Here is a 19,228-nt window from a genome sequence, read left to right as displayed (position 1 = left end):
GGAGTTTTGGAACTTACAAATATTCCTCTAAAATCAGCCGAATTCTGAATTCCGATTTACTCTCCTGTTCTCAGTAGAGAACCCAGTGCTGCATCTTTTAGCCCCGCACTGACCCTGAAAAGTAATTCTAAGTGTACTTACCAGTAGCTTGTATTTCCTTCCATAGAAATCCATTGTGTGGTTTTCAGCAGAAAAGTTTCTAAGTGTGGAGTTTTGGAACTTACAAATATTCCTCTAAAATCAGCCGAACTACGAATTTCGATTTACTCACCTGTTATCAGGAGAGACCTCAGTGCTGAATCTTTAAGGCCAGTACTGATCCTGAAAAGTAATTCTAACCGTACTTATCAGTAACTTGAATTTCCTTCCATAGGCTAAAATTGACTGGTTTCACTTGGAAATTCTTCTCAGTGTGGAGGTTTGGAACTCTAAAATATTCCTCTAAAATCAGCCGAACTACGAATTCCGATTTACTCAAAACTTATCAGGAGAGACCTCAGTGCTGAAGCTTTAAGACCAGTACTGATCCTGAAAAGTAATTCTAACCCCACTTACCAGTAACTTGTATTTCCTTCCATAGGCTTACATTGACTGGTTTCACTTGGAAATTCTTCTAAGTGTGGAGTTTTAGAACTTCAAAATATTCCTCTAAAATCAGCCAGACTACGAATTCCGATTTACTCACATGTCATCAGGAGAGAACTCAGTGCTGCATCTTTTAGCCCAGCACTGACCCTGAAAAGTAATTCTAAGCGTACTTACCAGTAACTTGTATTTCCTTCAATAGGAATCCATTGTGTGGTTTTCAGCAGAAAAGTTTCTAAGTGTGGAGTTTTGGAACTTACAAATATTCCTCTAAAGTCATCCGAACTACGAATTCCGATTTACTCACCTGTTATCAGGAGAGACCTCAGTGCTGAATCTTTAAGGCCAGTACTGATCCTGAAAAGCAATTCTAACCGTACTTACCAGTAACTTGATTTTCCTTCCATAGGCTAACATTGACTGGTTTCACTGGGAAATTCTTCTAAGTGTGGAGTTTTGGAACTTACAAATATTCCTCTAAAATCAGCTGAACTACGAATTCCGATTTACTCACCTGTTATCAAGAGAGATCCCAGTGCTGCATCTTTTAGCCCAGCACTGACCCTGAAAAGTAATTCTAAGCGTACTTACCAGTAACTTGTATTTCCTTCCATAGGAATCCATTGTGTGGTTTTCAGCAGAAAAGATTCTAAGTGTGGAGTTTTGGAACTTACAAATATTCCTCTAAAATCAGCTGAACTACGAATTTTAATTTACTCACCTGTTATCAGGAGAGATCCCAGTGCTGCATCTTTTAGCCCAGCACTGACCCTGAAAACTAATTCTAAGCGTACTTACCAGTAACTTGTATTTCCTTCCATAGGAATCCATTGTGTGGTTTTCAGCAGAGAAGTTTCTAAGTGTGGAGTTTTGGAACTTACAAATATTCCTCTAAAATCAGCCAAACTACGAATTCTGATTTAGTAACCTGTTATCAAGAGAGAACACAGTGCTGCATCTTTTAGCCCAGCACTGACCCTGAAAATTAATTCTAAGTGTACTTACCAGTAACTTGTATATCCTTCCATAGGAATCCATTGTGTGGTTTTCAGCAGAAAAGTATGAAAATGTGGAGTTTTGGTACTTACAAATATTCCTCTAAAATAAGCCAAACTACGAATTCCGATTTACTCATATGTCATCAGGAGAGAACTCAGTGCTGCATCTTTTAGCCCAGCACTGACCCTGAAAAGTAATTCTAAGTGTACTTACCAATAACTTGTATTTCCTTCCATAGGAATACATTGTGTGGTTTTCAGCAGAAAAGTTTCTAAGTGTGGAGTTTTGGAACTTACAAATATTCCTCTAAAATCAGCCGAATTCTGAATTCCGATTTACTCTCCTGTTCTCAGTAGAGAACCCAGTGCTGCATCTTTTAGCCCCGCACTGACCCTGAAAAGCAATTCTAAGCGTACTTACCAGTAGCTTGTATTTCCTTCCATAGAAATCCATTGTGTGGTTTTCAGCAGAAAAGTTTCTAAGTGTGGAGTTTTGGAACTTACAAATATTCCTCTAAAATCAGCCGAACTACGAATTTCGATTTACTCACCTGTTATCAGGAGAGACCTCAGTGCTGAATCTTTAAGGCCAGTACTGATCCTGAAAAGTAATTCTAACCGTACTTACCAGTAACTTGAATTTCCTTCCATAGGCTAAAATTGACTGGTTTCACTTGGAAATTCTTCTCAGTGTGGAGGTTTGCAACTCTAAAATATTCCTCTAAAATCAGCCGAACTACGAATTCCGATTTACTCAAAACTTATCAGGAGAGACCTCAGTGCTGAAGCTTTAAGACCAGTACTGATCCTGAAAAGTAATTCTAACCCCACTTACCAGTAACTTGTATTTCCTTCCATAGGCTTACATTGACTGGTTTCACTTGGAAATTCTTCTAAGTGTGGAGTTTTGGAACTTTAAAATATTCCTCTAAAATCAGCCAGACTACGAATTCCGATTTACTCACATGTCATCAGGAGAGAACTCAGTGCTGCATCTTTTAGCCCAGCACTGACCCTGAAAAGTAATTCTAAGCGTACTTACCAGTAAGTTGTATTTCCTTCAATAGGAATCCATTGTGTGGTTTTTTAGCAGAAAAGTTTCTAAGTGTGGAGTTTTGGAACTTACAAATATTCCTCTAAAGTCATCCGAACTACGAATTCCAATTTACTCACCTGTTATCAGGAGAGACCTCAGTGCTGAATCTTTAAGGCCAGTACTGATACTGAAAAGCAATTCTAACCGTACTTACCAGTAACTTGAATTTCCTTCCATAGGCTAACATTGACTTGTTTCACTGGGAAATTCTTCTAAGTGTGGAGTTTTGGAACTTACAAATATTCCTCTAAAATCAGCTGAACTACGAATTCCGATTTACTCACCTGTTATCAAGAGAGATCCCAGTGCTGCATCTTTTAGCCCAGCACTGACCCTGACAAGTAATTCTAAGCGTACTTACCAGTAACTTGTATTTCCTTCCATAGGAATCCATTGTGTGGTTTTCAGCAGAAAAGTTTCTAAGTGTGGAGTTTGGAATTTACAAATATTCCTCTAAAATCAGCCAATCTCCGAATTCCGATTTACTCACATGTCATCAGGAGAGAACTCAGTGCTGCATCTTTGAGCCCAGCACTGACCCTGAAAAGTAATTCTAAGTGTACTTACCAGTAACTTGTATTTCCTTCCATAGGAATCCATTGTTTGGTTTTCAGCAGAGAAGTTTCGAAGTGTGGAGTTAAAATAAGCCAAACTACGAATTCCGATTTACTCACATGTCATCAGGAGGGAACTCAGTGCTGCATCTTTTAGCCCAGCACTGACCCTGAAAAGTAATTCTAAGCGTACTTACCAGTAACTTGTATTTCCTTCCATAGGAATACATTGTGTGGTTTTCAGCAGAGAAGTTTCGAAGTGTGGAGTTAAAATAAGCCAAACTACAAATTCCATTTTACTCACATGTCATCAGGAGAGAACTCAGTGCTGCATCTTTTAGCCCAGCACTGACCCTGAAAAGTAATTCTAAGCGTACTTACCAGTAACTTGTATTTCCTTCCATAGGAATCCATTGTGTGGTTTTCAGCAGAAAAGTTTCTAAGTGTGGAGTTTTGGAACTTACAAATATTCCTCTAAAATCATCCGAAATATGAATTCCGATTTACTCACCTGTTATCAGGAGAGACCTCAGTGCTGAATCTTTAAGGCCAGTACTGATCCTGAAAAGCAATTCTAACCGTACTTACCAGTAACTTGAATTTCCTTCCATAGGCTAACATTGACTGGTTTCATTGGGAAATTCTTCTAAGTATGGAGTTTTGGAACTTACAAATTTTCCTCTAAAATCAGCCAAACTACGAATTCCGATTTACTCACCTGTTATCAGGAGAGATCCCAGTGCTGCATCTTTTAGCCCAGCACTGACCCTGAAAACTAATTCTAAGCGTACTTACCAGTAACTTGTATTTCCTTCCATAGGAATCCATTGTGTGGTTTTCAGCAGAGAAGTTTCTAAGTGTGGAGTTTTGGAACTTACAAATATTCCTCTAAAATCAGCCAAACTACGAATTCTGATTTAGTAACCTGTTATCAAGAGAGAACACAGTGCTGCATCTTTTAGCCCAGCACTGACCCTGAAAATTAATTCTAAGCGTACTTACCATTAACTTGTATTTCCTTCGATAGGAATCCATTGTGTGGTTTTCAGCAGAAAAGTTTCTATTTGTGGAGTTTTGGAAATTACAAATATTCCTCTTAAGGAAGCCAAACTACGAATTCCGATTTACTCATATGTCATCAGGAGAGAACTCAGTGCTGCATCTTTTAGCCCAGCACTGACCCTGAAAAGTAATTCTAAGTGTACTTACCAATAACTTGTATTTCTTTCCATAGGAATCCATTGTGTGGTTTTCAGCAGAAAAGTTTCTAAGTGTGGAGTTTTGGAACTTACAAATATTCCTCTAAAATCAGCCGAATTCCGAATTCCCATTTACTCTCCTGTTATCAGTAGAGATCCCAGTGCTACATCTTTTAGCCCAGCACTGACCCTGAAAAGTAATTCCAAGCGTACTTACCAGTAACTTGAATTTCCTTCCATAGGAATCCATTGTGTGGTTTTCAGCAGAGAAGTTTCGAAGTGTGGAATTTTGGTACTTACAAATATTCCTCTAAAATAAGCCAAACTATGAATTCCGATTTACATGTCATCAGGAGAGAACTCAGTGCTGCATCTTTTAGCCCAGCACTGACCCTGAAAAGTAATTCTAAGTGTACTTACCAGTAACTTGCATTTCCTTCCATAGGAATCCATTGTGTGGTTTTCAGCAGAAAAGTTTCTCAGTTTGGAGTTTTGGAACTTACAAATATTCCTCTAAAATCAGCCGAATTACGAATTACGATTTACTCTCCTGTTATCAGTAGAAAACCCAGTGCTGCATTTTTTAGCCCCGCACTGGCCCTGAAAATTAATTCTAAGCATACTTACCAGTAGCTTGTATTTCCTTCCATAGGAATCCGTTGTGTGGTTTTCAGCAGAAAAGTTTCTAAGTGTGGAGTTTTGGAACTTACAAATATTCCTTTAAAATCAGCCGAACTACGAATTTCAATTTTCTCACCTGTTATCAGGAGAGATCCCAGTGCTGCATCTTTTAGCCCAGCACTGACCCTGAAAACTAATTCTAAGCATACTTACCAGTAACTTGTATTTCCTTCCATAGGAATCCATTGTGTGGTTTTCAGCAGAGAAGTTTCTAAGTGTGGAGTTTTGGAACTTACAAATATTCCTCTAAAATCAGCCAAACTACGAATTCTGATTTAGTAACCTGTTATCAAGAGAGAACACAGTGCTGCATCTTTTAGCCCAGCACTGACCCTGAAAATTAATTCTAAGCGTACTTACCAGTAACTTGTATATCCTTCCATAGGAATCCATTGTGTGGTTTTCAGCAGAAAAGTATGAAAATGTGGAGTTTTGGTACTTACAAATATTCCTCTAAAATAAGCCAAACTACGAATTCCGATTTACTCATATGTCATCAGGAGAGAACTCAGTGCTGCATCTTTTAGCCCAGCACTGACTCTGAAAAGTAATTCTAAGTGTACTTACCAGTAACTTGTATTTCCTTCCATAGGAATCCATTGTGTGGTTTTCAGCAGAAAAGTTTCTACGTGTGGAGTTTTGGAACTTACAAATATTCCTCTAAAATCAGCCAAAATTCGAATTACGATTTAGTCTCCTGTTATCACGAGAGAACCCAGTGCTGCATCTTTTAGCCCCGCACTGACCCTGAAAAGTAATTCTAAGCGTACTTACCAGTAGCTTGTATTTCCTTCCATAGGAATCCATTGTGTGGTTTTCAGCAGAAAAGTTTCTAAGTGTGGAGTTTTGGAACTTACAAATATTCCTCTAAAATCAGCCGAACTACGAATTTCAATTTACTCACCTGTTATCAGGAGAGATCCCAGTGCTGCATCTTTTAGCCCAGCACTGACCCTGAAAACTAATTCTAAGCGTACTTACCAGTAACTTGTATTTCCTTCCATAGGAATCCATTGTGTGGTTTTCAGCAGAGAAGTTTCTAAGTGTGGAGTTTTGGAACTTACAAATATTCCTCTAAAATCAGCCAAACTACGAATTCTGATTTAGTAACTTGTTATCAAGAGAGAACACAGTGCTGCATCTTTTAGCCCAGCACTGACCCTGAAAATTAATTCTAAGTGTACTTACCAGTAACTTGTATATCCTTCCATAGGAATCCATTGTGTGGTTTTCAGCAGAAAAGTATGAAAATGTGGAGTTTTGGTACTTACAAATATTCCTCTAAAATAAGCCAAACTACGAATTCCGATTTACTCATATGTCATCAGGAGAGAACTCAGTGCTGCATCTTTTAGCCCAGCACTGACCCTGAAAAGTAATTCTAAGTGTACTTACCAATAACTTGTATTTCCTTCCATAGGAATCCATTGTGTGGTTTTCAGCAGAAAAGTTTCTAAGTGTGGAGTTTTGGAACTTACAAATATTCCTCTAAAATTAGCCGAATTCTGAATTCCGATTTACTCTCCTGTTCTCAGTAGAGAACCCAGTGCTGCATCTTTTAGCCCCGCACTGACCCTGAAAAGTAATTCTAAGCGTACTTACCAGTAGCTTGTATTTCCTTCCATAGAAATCCATTGTGTGGTTTTCAGCAGAAAAGTTTCTAAGTGTGGAGTTTTGGAACTTACAAATATTCCTCTAAAATCAGCCGAACTACGAATTTCGATTTACTCACCTGTTATCAGGAGAGACCTCAGTGCTGAATCTTTAAGGCCAGTACTGATCCTGAAAAGTAATTCTAACCGTACTTACCAGTAACTTGAATTTCCTTCCATAGGCTAAAATTGACTGGTTTCACTTGGAAATTTTTCTCAGTGTGGAGGTTTGGAACTCTAAAATATTCCTCTAAAATCAGCCGAACTACGAATTCCGATTTACTCAAAACTTATCAGGAGAGATCTCAGTGCTGAAGCTTTAAGACCAGTACTGATCCTGAAAAGTAATTCTAACCCCACTTACCAGTAACTTGTATTTCCTTCCATAGGCTTACATTGACTGGTTTCACTTGGAAATTCTTCTAAGTGTGGAGTTTTGGAACTTTAAAATATTCCTCTAAAATCAGCCAGACTACGAATTCCGATTTACTCACATGTCATCAGGAGAGAACTCAGTGCTGCATCTTTTAGCCCAGCACTGACCCTGAAAAGTAATTCTAAGCGTACTTACCAGTAACTTGTATTTCCTTCAATAGGAATCCATTGTGTGGTTTTTTAGCAGAAAAGTTTCTAAGTGTGGAGTTTTGGAACTTACAAATATTCCTCTAAAGCCATCCGAACTACGAATTCCAATTTACTCACCTGTTATCAGGAGAGACCTCAGTGCTGAATCTTTAAGGCCAGTACTGATACTGAAAAGCAATTCTAACCGTACTTACCAGTAACTTGAATTTCCTTCCATAGGCTAACATTGACTGGTTTCACTGGGAAATTCTTCTAAGTGTGGAGTTTTGGAACTTACAAATATTCCTCTAAAATCAGCTGAACTACGAATTCCGATTTACTCACCTGTTATCAAGAGAGATCCCAGTGCTGCATCTTTTAGCCCAGCACTGACCCTGACAAGTAATTCTAAGCGTACTTACCAGTAACTTGTATTTCCTTCCATAGGAATCCATTGTGTGGTTTTCAGCAGAAAAGTTTCTAAGTGTGGAGTTTGGAATTTACAAATATTCCTCTAAAATCAGCCAATCTCCGAATTTCGATTTACTCACATGTCATCAGGAGAGAACTCAGTGCTGCATCTTTGAGCCCAGCACTGACCCTGAAAAGTAATTCTAAGTGTACTTACCAGTAACTTGTATTTCCTTCCATAGGAATCCATTGTTTGGTTTTCAGCAGAGAAGTTTCGAAGTGTGGAGTTAAAATAAGCCAAACTACGAATTCCGATTTACTCACATGTCATCAGGAGGGAACTCAGTGCTGCATCTTTTAGCCCAGCACTGACCCTGAAAAGTAATTCTAAGCGTACTTACCAGTAACTTGTATTTCCTTCCATAGGAATACATTGTGTGGTTTTCAGCAGAGAAGTTTCGAAGTGTGGAGTTAAAATAAGCCAAACTACAAATTCCATTTTACTCACATGTCATCAGGAGAGAACTCAGTGCTGCATCTTTTAGCCCAGCACTGACCCTGAAAAGTAATTCTAAGCGTACTTACCAGTAACTTGTATTTCCTTCCATAGGAATCCATTGTGTGGTTTTCAGCGGAAAAGTTTCTAAGTGTGGAGTTTTGGAACTTACAAATATTCCTCTAAAATCATCCGAAATATGAATTCCGATTTACTCACCTGTTATCAGGAGAGACCTCAGTGCTGAATCTTTAAGGCCAGTACTGATCCTGAAAAGCAATTCTAACCGTACTTACCAGTAACTTGAATTTCCTTCCATAGGCTAAAATTGACTGGTTTCATTGGGAAATTCTTCTAAGTATGGAGTTTTGGAACTTACAAATTTTCCTCTAAAATCAGCCAAACTACGAATTCCGATTTACTCACCTGTTATCAGGAGAGATCCCAGTGCTGCATCTTTTAGCCCAGCACTGACCCTGAAAACTAATTCTAAGCGTACTTACCAGTAACTTGTATTTCCTTCCATAGGAATCCATTGTGTGGTTTTCAGCAGAGAAGTTTCTAAGTGTGGAGTTTTGGAACTTACAAATATTCCTCTAAAATCAGCCAAACTACGAATTCTTATTTAGTAACCTGTTATCAAGAGAGAACACAGTGCTGCATCTTTTAGCCCAGCACTGACCCTGAAAATTAATTCTAAGTGTACTTACCATTAACTTGTATTTCCTTCGATAGGAATCCATTGTGTGGTTTTCAGCAGAAAAGTTTCTATTTGTGGAGTTTTGGAAATTACAAATATTCCTCTTAAGGAAGCCAAACTACGAATTCTGATTTACTCATATGTCATCAGGAGAGAACTCAGTGCTGCATCTTTTAGCCCAGCACTGACCCTGAAAAGTAATTCTAAGTGTACTTACCAATAACTTGTATTTCTTTCCATAGGAATCCATTGTGTGGTTTTCAGCAGAAAAGTTTCTAAGTGTGGAGTTTTGGAACTTACAAATATTCCTCTAAAATCAGCCGAATTCCGAATTCCCATTTACTCTCCTGTTATCAGTAGAGATCCCAGTGCTACATCTTTTAGCCCAGCACTGACCCTGAAAAGTAATTCCAAGCGTACTTACCAGTAACTTGAATTTCCTTCCATAGGAATCCATTGTGTGGTTTTCAGCAGAGAAGTTTCGAAGTGTGGAATTTTGGTACTTACAAATATTCCTCTAAAATAAGCCAAACTATGAATTCCGATTTACATGTCATCAGGAGAGAACTCAGTGCTGCATCTTTTAGCCCAGCACTGACCCTGAAAAGTAATTCTAAGTGTACTTACCAGTAACTTGCATTTCCTTCCATAGGAATCCATTGTGTGGTTTTCAGCAGAAAAGTTTCTCAGTTTGGAGTTTTGGAACTTACAAATATTCCTCTAAAATCAGCCGAATTACGAATTACGATTTACTCTCCTGTTATCAGTAGAAAACCCAGTGCTGCATTTTTTAGCCCCGCACTGGCCCTGAAAATTAATTCTAAGCATACTTACCAGTAGCTTGTATTTCCTTCCATAGGAATCCGTTGTGTGGTTTTCAGCAGAAAAGTTTCTAAGTGTGGAGTTTTGGAACTTACAAATATTCCTTTAAAATCAGCCGAACTACGAATTTCAATTTTCTCACCTGTTATCAGGAGAGATCCCAGTGCTGCATCTTTTAGCCCAGCACTGACCCTGAAAACTAATTCTAAGCATACTTACCAGTAACTTGTATTTCCTTCCATAGGAATCCATTGTGTGGTTTTCAGCAGAGAAGTTTCTAAGTGTGGAGTTTTGGAACTTACAAATATTCCTCTAAAATCAGCCAAACTACGAATTCTGATTTAGTAACCTGTTATCAAGAGAGAACACAGTGCTGCATCTTTTAGCCCAGCACTGACCCTGAAAATTAATTCTAAGCGTACTTACCAGTAACTTGTATATCCTTCCATAGGAATCCATTGTGTGGTTTTCAGCAGAAAAGTATGAAAATGTGGAGTTTTGGTACTTACAAATATTCCTCTAAAATAAGCCAAACTACGAATTCCGATTTACTCATATGTCATCAGGAGAGAACTCAGTGCTGCATCTTTTAGCCCAGCACTGACTCTGAAAAGTAATTCTAAGTGTACTTACCAGTAACTTGTATTTCCTTCCATAGGAATCCATTGTGTGGTTTTCAGCAGAAAAGTTTCTACGTGTGGAGTTTTGGAACTTACAAATATTCCTCTAAAATCAGCCAAAATTCGAATTACGATTTAGTCTCCTGTTATCACGAGAGAACCCAGTGCTGCATCTTTTAGCCCCGCACTGACCCTGAAAAGTAATTCTAAGCGTACTTACCAGTAGCTTGTATTTCCTTCCATAGGAATCCATTGTGTGGTTTTCAGCAGAAAAGTTTCTAAGAGTGGAGTTTTGGAACTTACAAATATTCCTCTAAAATCAGCCGAACTACGAATTTCAATTTACTCACCTGTTATCAGTAGAGATCCCAGTGCTGCATCTTTTAGCCCAGCACTGACCCTGAAAACTAATTCTAAGCGTACTTACCAGTAACTTGTATTTCCTTCCATAGGAATCCATTGTGTGGTTTTCAGCAGAGAAGTTTCTAAGTGTGGAGTTTTGGAACTTACAAATATTCCTCTAAAATCAGCCAAACTACGAATTCTGATTTAGTAACTTGTTATCAAGAGAGAACACAGTGCTGCATCTTTTAGCCCAGCACTGACCCTGAAAATTAATTCTAAGTGTACTTACCAGTAACTTGTATATCCTTCCATAGGAATCCATTGTGTGGTTTTCAGCAGAAAAGTATGAAAATGTGGAGTTTTGGTACTTACAAATATTCCTCTAAAATAAGCCAAACTACGAATTCCGATTTACTCATATGTCATCAGGAGAGAACTCAGTGCTGCATCTTTTAGCCCAGCACTGACCCTGAAAAGTAATTCTAAGTGTACTTACCAATAACTTGTATTTCCTTCCATAGGAATCCATTGTGTGGTTTTCAGCAGAAAAGTTTCTAAGTGTGGAGTTTTGGAACTTACAAATATTCCTCTAAAATTAGCCGAATTCTGAATTCCGATTTACTCTCCTGTTCTCAGTAGAGAACCCAGTGCTGCATCTTTTAGCCCCGCACTGACCCTGAAAAGTAATTCTAAGCGTACTTACCAGTAGCTTGTATTTCCTTCCATAGAAATCCATTGTGTGGTTTTCAGCAGAAAAGTTTCTAAGTGTGGAGTTTTGGAACTTACAAATATTCCTCTAAAATCAGCCGAACTACGAATTTTGATTTACTCACCTGTTATCAGGAGAGACCTCAGTGCTGAATCTTTAAGGCCAGTACTGATCCTGAAAAGTAATTCTAACCGTACTTACCAGTAACTTGAATTTCCTTCCATAGGCTAAAATTGACTGGTTTCACTTGGAAATTCTTCTCAGTGTGGAGGTTTGGAACTCTAAAATATTCCTCTAAAATCAGCCGAACTACGAATTCCGATTTACTCAAAACTTATCAGGAGAGATCTCAGTGCTGAAGCTTTAAGACCAGTACTGATCCTGAAAAGTAATTCTAACCCCACTTACCAGTAACTTGTATTTCCTTCCATAGGCTTACATTGACTGGTTTCACTCGGAAATTCTTCTAAGTGTGGAGTTTTGGAACTTTAAAATATTCCTCTAAAATCAGCCAGACTACGAATTCCGATTTACTCACATGTCATCAGGAGAGAACTCAGTGCTGCATCTTTTAGCCCAGCACTGACCCTGAAAAGTAATTCTAAGCGTACTTACCAGTAACTTGTATTTCCTTCAATAGGAATCCATTGTGTGGTTTTCAGCAGAAAAGTTTCTAAGTGTGGAGTTTTGGAACTTACAAATATTCCTCTAAAGTCATCCGAACTACGAATTCCGATTTACTCACCTGTTATCAGGAGAGACCTCAGTGCTGAATCTTTAAGGGCAGTACTGATCCTGAAAAGCAATTCTAACCGTACTTACCAGTAACTTGAATTTCCTTCCATAGGCTAACATTGACTGGTTTCACTGGGAAATTCTTCTAAGTGTGGAGTTTTGGAACTTACAAATATTCCTCTAAAATCAGCTGAACTACGAATTCCGATTTACTCACCTGTTATCAAGAGAGATCCCAGTGCTGCATCTTTTAGCCCAGCACTGACCCTGAAAAGTAATTCTAAGCGTACTTACCAGTAACTTGTATTTCCTTCCATAGGAATCCATTGTGTGGTTTTCAGCAGAAAAGTTTCTAAGTGTGGAGTTTGGAATTTACAAATATTCCTCTAAAATCAGCCAAACTACGAATTCCGATTTACTCACATGTCATCAGGAGAGAACTCAGTGCTGCATCTTTGAGCCCAGCACTGACCCTGAAAAGTAATTCTAAGTGTACTTACCAGTAACTTGTATTTCCTTCCATAGGAATCCATTGTTTGGTTTTCAGCAGAGAAGTTTCGAAGTGTGGAGTTAAAATAAGCCAAACTACGAATTCCGATTTACTCACATGTCATTCGGAGGGAACTCAGTGCTGCATCTTTTAGCCCAGCACTGACCCTGAAAAGTAATTCTAAGCGTACTTACCAGTAACTTGTATTTCCTTCCATAGGAATACATTGTGTGGTTTTCAGCAGAGAAGTTTCGAAGTGTGGAGTTAAAATAAGCCAAACTACAAATTCCATTTTACTCACATGTCATCAGGAGAGAACTCAGTGCTGCATCTTTTAGCCCAGCACTGACCCTGAAAAGTAATTCTAAGCGTACTTACCAGTAACTTGTATTTCCTTCCATAGGAATCCATTGTGTGGTTTTCAGCAGAAAAGTTTCTAAGTGTGGAGTTTTGGAACTTACAAATATTCCTCTAAAATCATCCGAACTATGAATTCCGATTTACTCACCTGTTATCAGGAGAGACCTCAGTGCTGAATCTTTAAGGCCAGTACTGATCCTGAAAAGCAATTCTAACCGTACTTACCAGTAACTTGAATTTCCTTCCATAGGCTAACATTGACTGGTTTCACTGGGAAATTCTTCTAAGTATGGAGTTTTGGAACTTACAAATTTTCCTCTAAAATCAGCCAAACTACGAATTCCGATTTACTCACCTGTTATCAGGAGAGATCCCAGTGCTGCATCTTTTAGCCCAGCACTGACCCTGAAAACTAATTCTAAGCGTACTTACCAGTAACTTGTATTTCCTTCCATAGGAATCCATTGTGTGGTTTTCAGCAGAGAAGTTTCTAAGTGTGGAGTTTTGGAACTTACAAATATTCCTCTAAAATCAGCCAAACTACGAATTCTGATTTAGTTACCTGTTATCAAGAGAGAACACAGTGCTGCATCTTTTAGCCCAGCACTGACCCTGAAAATTAATTCTAAGCGTACTTACCATTAACTTGTATTTCCTTCGATAGGAATCCATTGTGTGGTTTTCAGCAGAAAAGTTTCTATTTGTGGAGTTTTGGAAATTACAAATATTCCTCTTAAGTAAGCCAAACTACGAATTCCGATTTACTCATATGTCATCAGGAGAGAACTCAGTGCTGCATCTTTTAGCCCAGCACTGACCCTGAAAAGTAATTCTAAGTGTACTTACCAATAACTTGTATTTCCTTCCATAGGAATCCATTGTGTGGTTTTCAGCAGAAAAGTTTCTAAGTGTGGAGTTTTGGAACTTACAAATATTCCTCTAAAATCAGCCGAATTCCGAATTCCCATTTACTCTCCTGTTATCAATAGAGATCCCAGTGCTACATCTTTTAGCCCAGCACTGACCATGAAAAGTAATTCCAAGCGTACTTACCAGTAACTTGAATTTCCTTCCATAGGAATCCATTGTGTGGTTTTCAGCAGAGAAGTTTCGAAGTGTGGAATTTTGGTACTTACAAATATTCCTCTAAAATAAGCCAAACTATGAATTCCGATTTACATGTCATCAGGAGAGAACTCAGTGCTGCATCTTTTAGCCCAGCACTGACCCTGAAAATTAATTCTAAGCATACTTACCAGTAACTTGTATTTCCTTCCATAGGAATCCATTGTGTGGTTTTCAGCAGAAAAGTATACAAATGTGGAGTTTTGGAACTTACAAATATTCCTCTAAAATCAGCCGAACTACAAATTTCAATTTACTCACCTGTTATTAGGAGAGACCTCAGTGCTGAATCTTTAAGGCCAGTACTGATCGTGAAAAGTAATTCTAACCGTACTTACCAGTAAAATGAATTTCCTTCCATAGGCTAAAATTGACTGGTTTCACTTTGAAATTCTTCTCAGTGTGGAGGTTTGAAACTCTAAAATATTCCTCTAAAATCAGCCGAACTACGAATTCCGATTTACTCTCCTGTTATCAGGAGAGAAGCCAGTGCTGCATCTTTTAGCCCAGCACTGACCCTGAAAAGTAATTCTAAGCGTACATACCAATAACTTGTATTTCCTTCCATAGGAATCCATTGTATGGTTTTCAGAAGAAAAGTTTCTAAGTGTGGAGTTTTGGAACTCACAAATATTCCTCTAAAATCAGCCGAACTACGAATTCCAATTTACTCACCTGTTATCAGGAGAGGACCCAGTGCTGCATCTTTTAGCCCAGCACTGACCCTGAAAAGTAATTCTAAGCGTACTTACCAATAACTTGTATTTCCTTCCATAGGAATCCATTGTATGGTTTTCAGAAGAAAAGTTTCTAAGTGTGGAGTTTTAGAACTTACAAATATTCCTCTAAAATCAGCCGAACTACGAATTCCGATTTACTCACCTGTTATCAGGAGAGAACCCAGTGCTGCATCTTTTAGCCCAGCACTGACCCTGAAAAGTAATTCTAAGCGTACTTACCAGTAACTTGTATTTCCTTCCATAGGAATCCATTTTGTGGTTTTCAGCAGAAAAGTTTCTAAGTGTGGAGTTTTGGAATTTACAACTATTCCTCTAAAATCAGCCGAACTACGAATTCCGATTTACTCACCTGTTATCAGGAGAGATCCCAGTGCTACATCTTTTAGCCCAGCACTGGCCCTGAAAAGTAATTCTAAGCGTACTTACCAATAACTTGTATTTCCTTCCATAGGAATCCATTGTATGGTTTTCAGAAGAAAAGTTTCTAAGTGTGGAGTTTTGGAACTTACAAATATTCCTCTAAAATCAGCCGAACTACGAATTCCGATTTACTCACCTGTTATCAGGAGAGAACCCAGTGCTGCATCTTTTAGCCCAGCACTGACCCTGAAAAGTAATTCTAAGCGTACTTACCAGTTACTTGTATTTCCTTCCATAGGAATCCATTGTGTGGTTTTCAGCAGAAAAGTATACAAATGTGGAGTTTTGGAACTTACAAATATTCCTCTAAAATCAGCCGAACTACGAATTCCGATTTACTCACCTGTTATCAGGAGAGATCCCAGTGCTACATCTTTTAGCCCAGCACTGACCCTGAAAAGTAATTCTAAGTGTACTTACCAATAACTTGTATTTCCTTCCATAGGAATCCATTGTATGGTTTTCAGAAGAAAAGATTCTAAGTGTGGAGTTTTGGAACTTACAAATATTCCTCTAAAATCAGCCGAATTACGAATTACGATTTACTCTCCTGTTATCAGTAGAAAACCCAGTGCTGCATTTTTTAGCCCCGCACTGGCCCTGAAAATTAATTCTAAGCATACTTACCAGTAGCTTGTATTTCCTTCCATAGGAATCCGTTGTGTGGTTTTCAGCAGAAAAGTTTCTAAGTGTGGAGTTTTGGAACTTACAAATATTCCTCTAAAATCAGCCGAACTACGAATTTCAATTTACTCACCTGTTATCAGGAGAGATCCCAGTGCTGCATCTTTTAGCCCAGCACTGACCCTGAAAACTAATTCTAAGCGTACTTACCAACTTACCAGTAACTTGTATTTCCTTCCATAGGAATCCATTGTGTGGTTTTCAGCAGAGAAGTTTCTAAGTGTGGAGTTTTGGAACTTACAAATATTCCTCTAAAATCAGCCAAACTACGAATTCTGATTTAGTAACCTGTTATCAAGAGAGAACACAGTGCTGCATCTTTTAGCCCAGCACTGACCCTGAAAATTAATTCTAAGCGTACTTACCAGTAACTTGTATATCCTTCCATAGGAATCCATTGTGTGGTTTTCAGCAGAAAAGTATGAAAATGTGGAGTTTTGGAACTTACAAATATTCCTCTAAAATCAGCCGAACTACGAATTTCGATTTACTCACCTGTTATCAGGAGAGACCTCAGTGATGAATCTTTAAGGCCAGTACTGATCCTGAAAAGTAATTCTAACCGTACTTACCAGTAACTTGAATTTCCTTCCATAGGCTAAAATTGACTGGTTTCACTTGGAAATTCTTCTCAGTGTGGAGGTTTGGAACTCTAAAATATTCCTCTAAAATCAGCCGAACTACGAATTCCGATTTACTCAAAACTTATCAGGAGAGACCTCAGTGCTGAATCTTTAAGGCCAGTACTGATCCTGAAAAGTAATTCTAACCGTACTTACCAGTAACTTGAATTTCCTTCCATAGGCTAAAATTGACTGGTTTCACTTGGAAATTCTTCTCAGTGTGGAGTTTTGGAACTTACAAATATTCCTCTAAAATCAGCCAAACTACGAATTCTGATTTAGTAACCTGTTATCAAGAGAGAACACAGTGCTGCATCTTTTAGCCCAGCACTGACCCTGAAAATTAATTCTAAGCGTACTTACCAGTAACTTGTATATCCTTCCATAGGAATCCATTGTGTGGTTTTCAGCAGAAAAGTATGAAAATGTGGAGTTTTGGTACTTACAAATATTCCTCTAAAATAAGCCAAACTACGAATTCCGATTTAGTAACCTGTCATCAGGAGAGAACTCAGTGCTGCATCTTTTAGCCCAGCACTGACTCTGAAAAGTAATTCTAAGTGTACTTACCAGTAACTTGTATTTCCTTCCATAGGAATCCATTGTGTGGTTTTCAGCAGAAAAGTTTCTACGTGTGGAGTTTTGGAACTTACAAATATTCCTCTAAAATCAGCCGAAATTCGAATTACGATTTAGTCTCCTGTTATCACGAGAGAACCCAGTGCTGCATCTTTTAGCCCCGCACTGACCCTGAAAAGTAATTCTAAGCGTACTTACCAGTAGCTTGTATTTCCTTCCATAGGAATCCATTGTGTGGTTTTCAGCAGAAAAGTTTCTAAGTGTGGAGTTTTGGAACTTACAAATATTCCTCTAAAATCAGCCGAACTACAAATTTCAATTTACTCACCTGTTATTAGGAGAGACCTCAGTGCTGAATCTTTAAGGCCAGTACTGATCGTGAAAAGTAATTCTAACCGTACTTACCAGTAAAATGAATTTCCTTCAATAGGCTAAAATTGACTGATTTCACTTTGAAATTCTTCTCAGTGTGGAGGTTTGAAACTCTAAAATATTCCTCTAAAATCAGCCGAACTACGAATTCCGATTTACTCTCCTGTTATCAGGAGAGAAGCCAGTGCTGCATCTTTTAGCCCAGCACTGACCCTGAAAAGTAATTCTAAGCGTACATACCAATAACTTGTATTTCCTTCCATAGGAATCCATTGTATGGTTTTCAGAAGAAAAGTTTCTAAGTGTGGAGTTTTGGAACTTACAAATATTCCTCTAAAATCAGCTGAACTACGAATTCCAATTTACTCACCTGTTATCAGGAGAGAACCCAGTGCTGCATCTTTTAGCCCAGCACTGACCCTGAAAAGTAATTCTAAGCGTACTTACCAATAACTTGTATTTCCTTTCATAGGAATCCATTGTATGGTTTTCAGAAGAAAAGTTTCTAAGTGTGGAGTTTTAGAACTTACAAATATTCCTCTAAAATCAGCCGAACTACGAATTCCGATTTACTCACCTGTTATCAGGAGAGAACCCAGTGCTGCATCTTTTAGCCCAGCACTGACCCTGAAAAGTAATTCTAAGCGTACTTACCAGTAACTTGTATTTCCTTCCATAGGAATCCATTTTGTGGTTTTCAGCAGAAAAGTTTCTAAGTGTGGAGTTTTGGAATTTACAACTATTCCTCTAAAATCAGCCGAACTACGAATTCCGATTTATTCACCTGTTATCAGGAGAGATCCCAGTGCTACATCTTTTAGCCCAGCACTGTCCCTGAAAAGTAATTCTAAGCGTACTTACCAATAACTTGTATTTCCTTCCATAGGAATCCATTGTATGGTTTTCAGAAGAAAAGTTTCTAAGTGTGGAGTTTTGGAACTTACAAATATTCCTCTAAAATCAGCCGAACTACGAATTCCGATTTACTCACCTGTTATCAGGAGAGAACCCAGTGCTGCATCTTTTAGCCCCGCACTGACCCTGAAAAGTAATTCTAAGCGTACTTACCAGTTACTTGTATTTCCTTCCATAGGAATCCATTGTGTGGTTTTCAGCAGAAAAGTTTCTAAGTGTGGAGTTTTGGAACTTACAAATATTCCTCTAAAATCAGCCGAATTATGAATTACGATTTACTCTCCTGTTATCAGTAGAAAACCCAGTGCTGCATTTTTTAGCCCCGCACTGGCCCTGAAAAGTAATTCTAAGCATACTTACCAGTAGCTTGTATTTCCTTCCATAGGAATCCATTGTTTGGTTTTCAGCAGAAAAGTTTCTAAGTGTGGAGTTTTGGAACATACAAATATTCCTCTAAAATCAGCCGAACTACGAATTCCAATTTACTCACCTGTTATCAGGAGAGAACCCAGTGCTGCATCTTTTAGCCCAGCACTGACCCTGAAAAGTAATTCTAAGCGTACTTACCAATAACTTGTATTTCCTTCCATAGGAATCCATTGTATGGTTTTCAGAAGAAAAGTTTCTAAGTGTGGAGTTTTAGAACTTACAAATATTCCTCTAAAATCAGCCGAACTACGAATTCCGATTTACTCACCTGTTATCAGGAGAGAACCCAGTGCTGCATCTTTTAGCCCAGCACTGACCCTGAAA

The sequence above is a fragment of the Triturus cristatus genome, chromosome 1_1 (assembly GCF_964204655.1).
Source record: "Triturus cristatus chromosome 1_1, aTriCri1.1, whole genome shotgun sequence".
Taxonomy (NCBI): domain Eukaryota; kingdom Metazoa; phylum Chordata; class Amphibia; order Caudata; family Salamandridae; genus Triturus; species Triturus cristatus.
Note: the sequence above shows the minus strand (reverse complement) of the source record.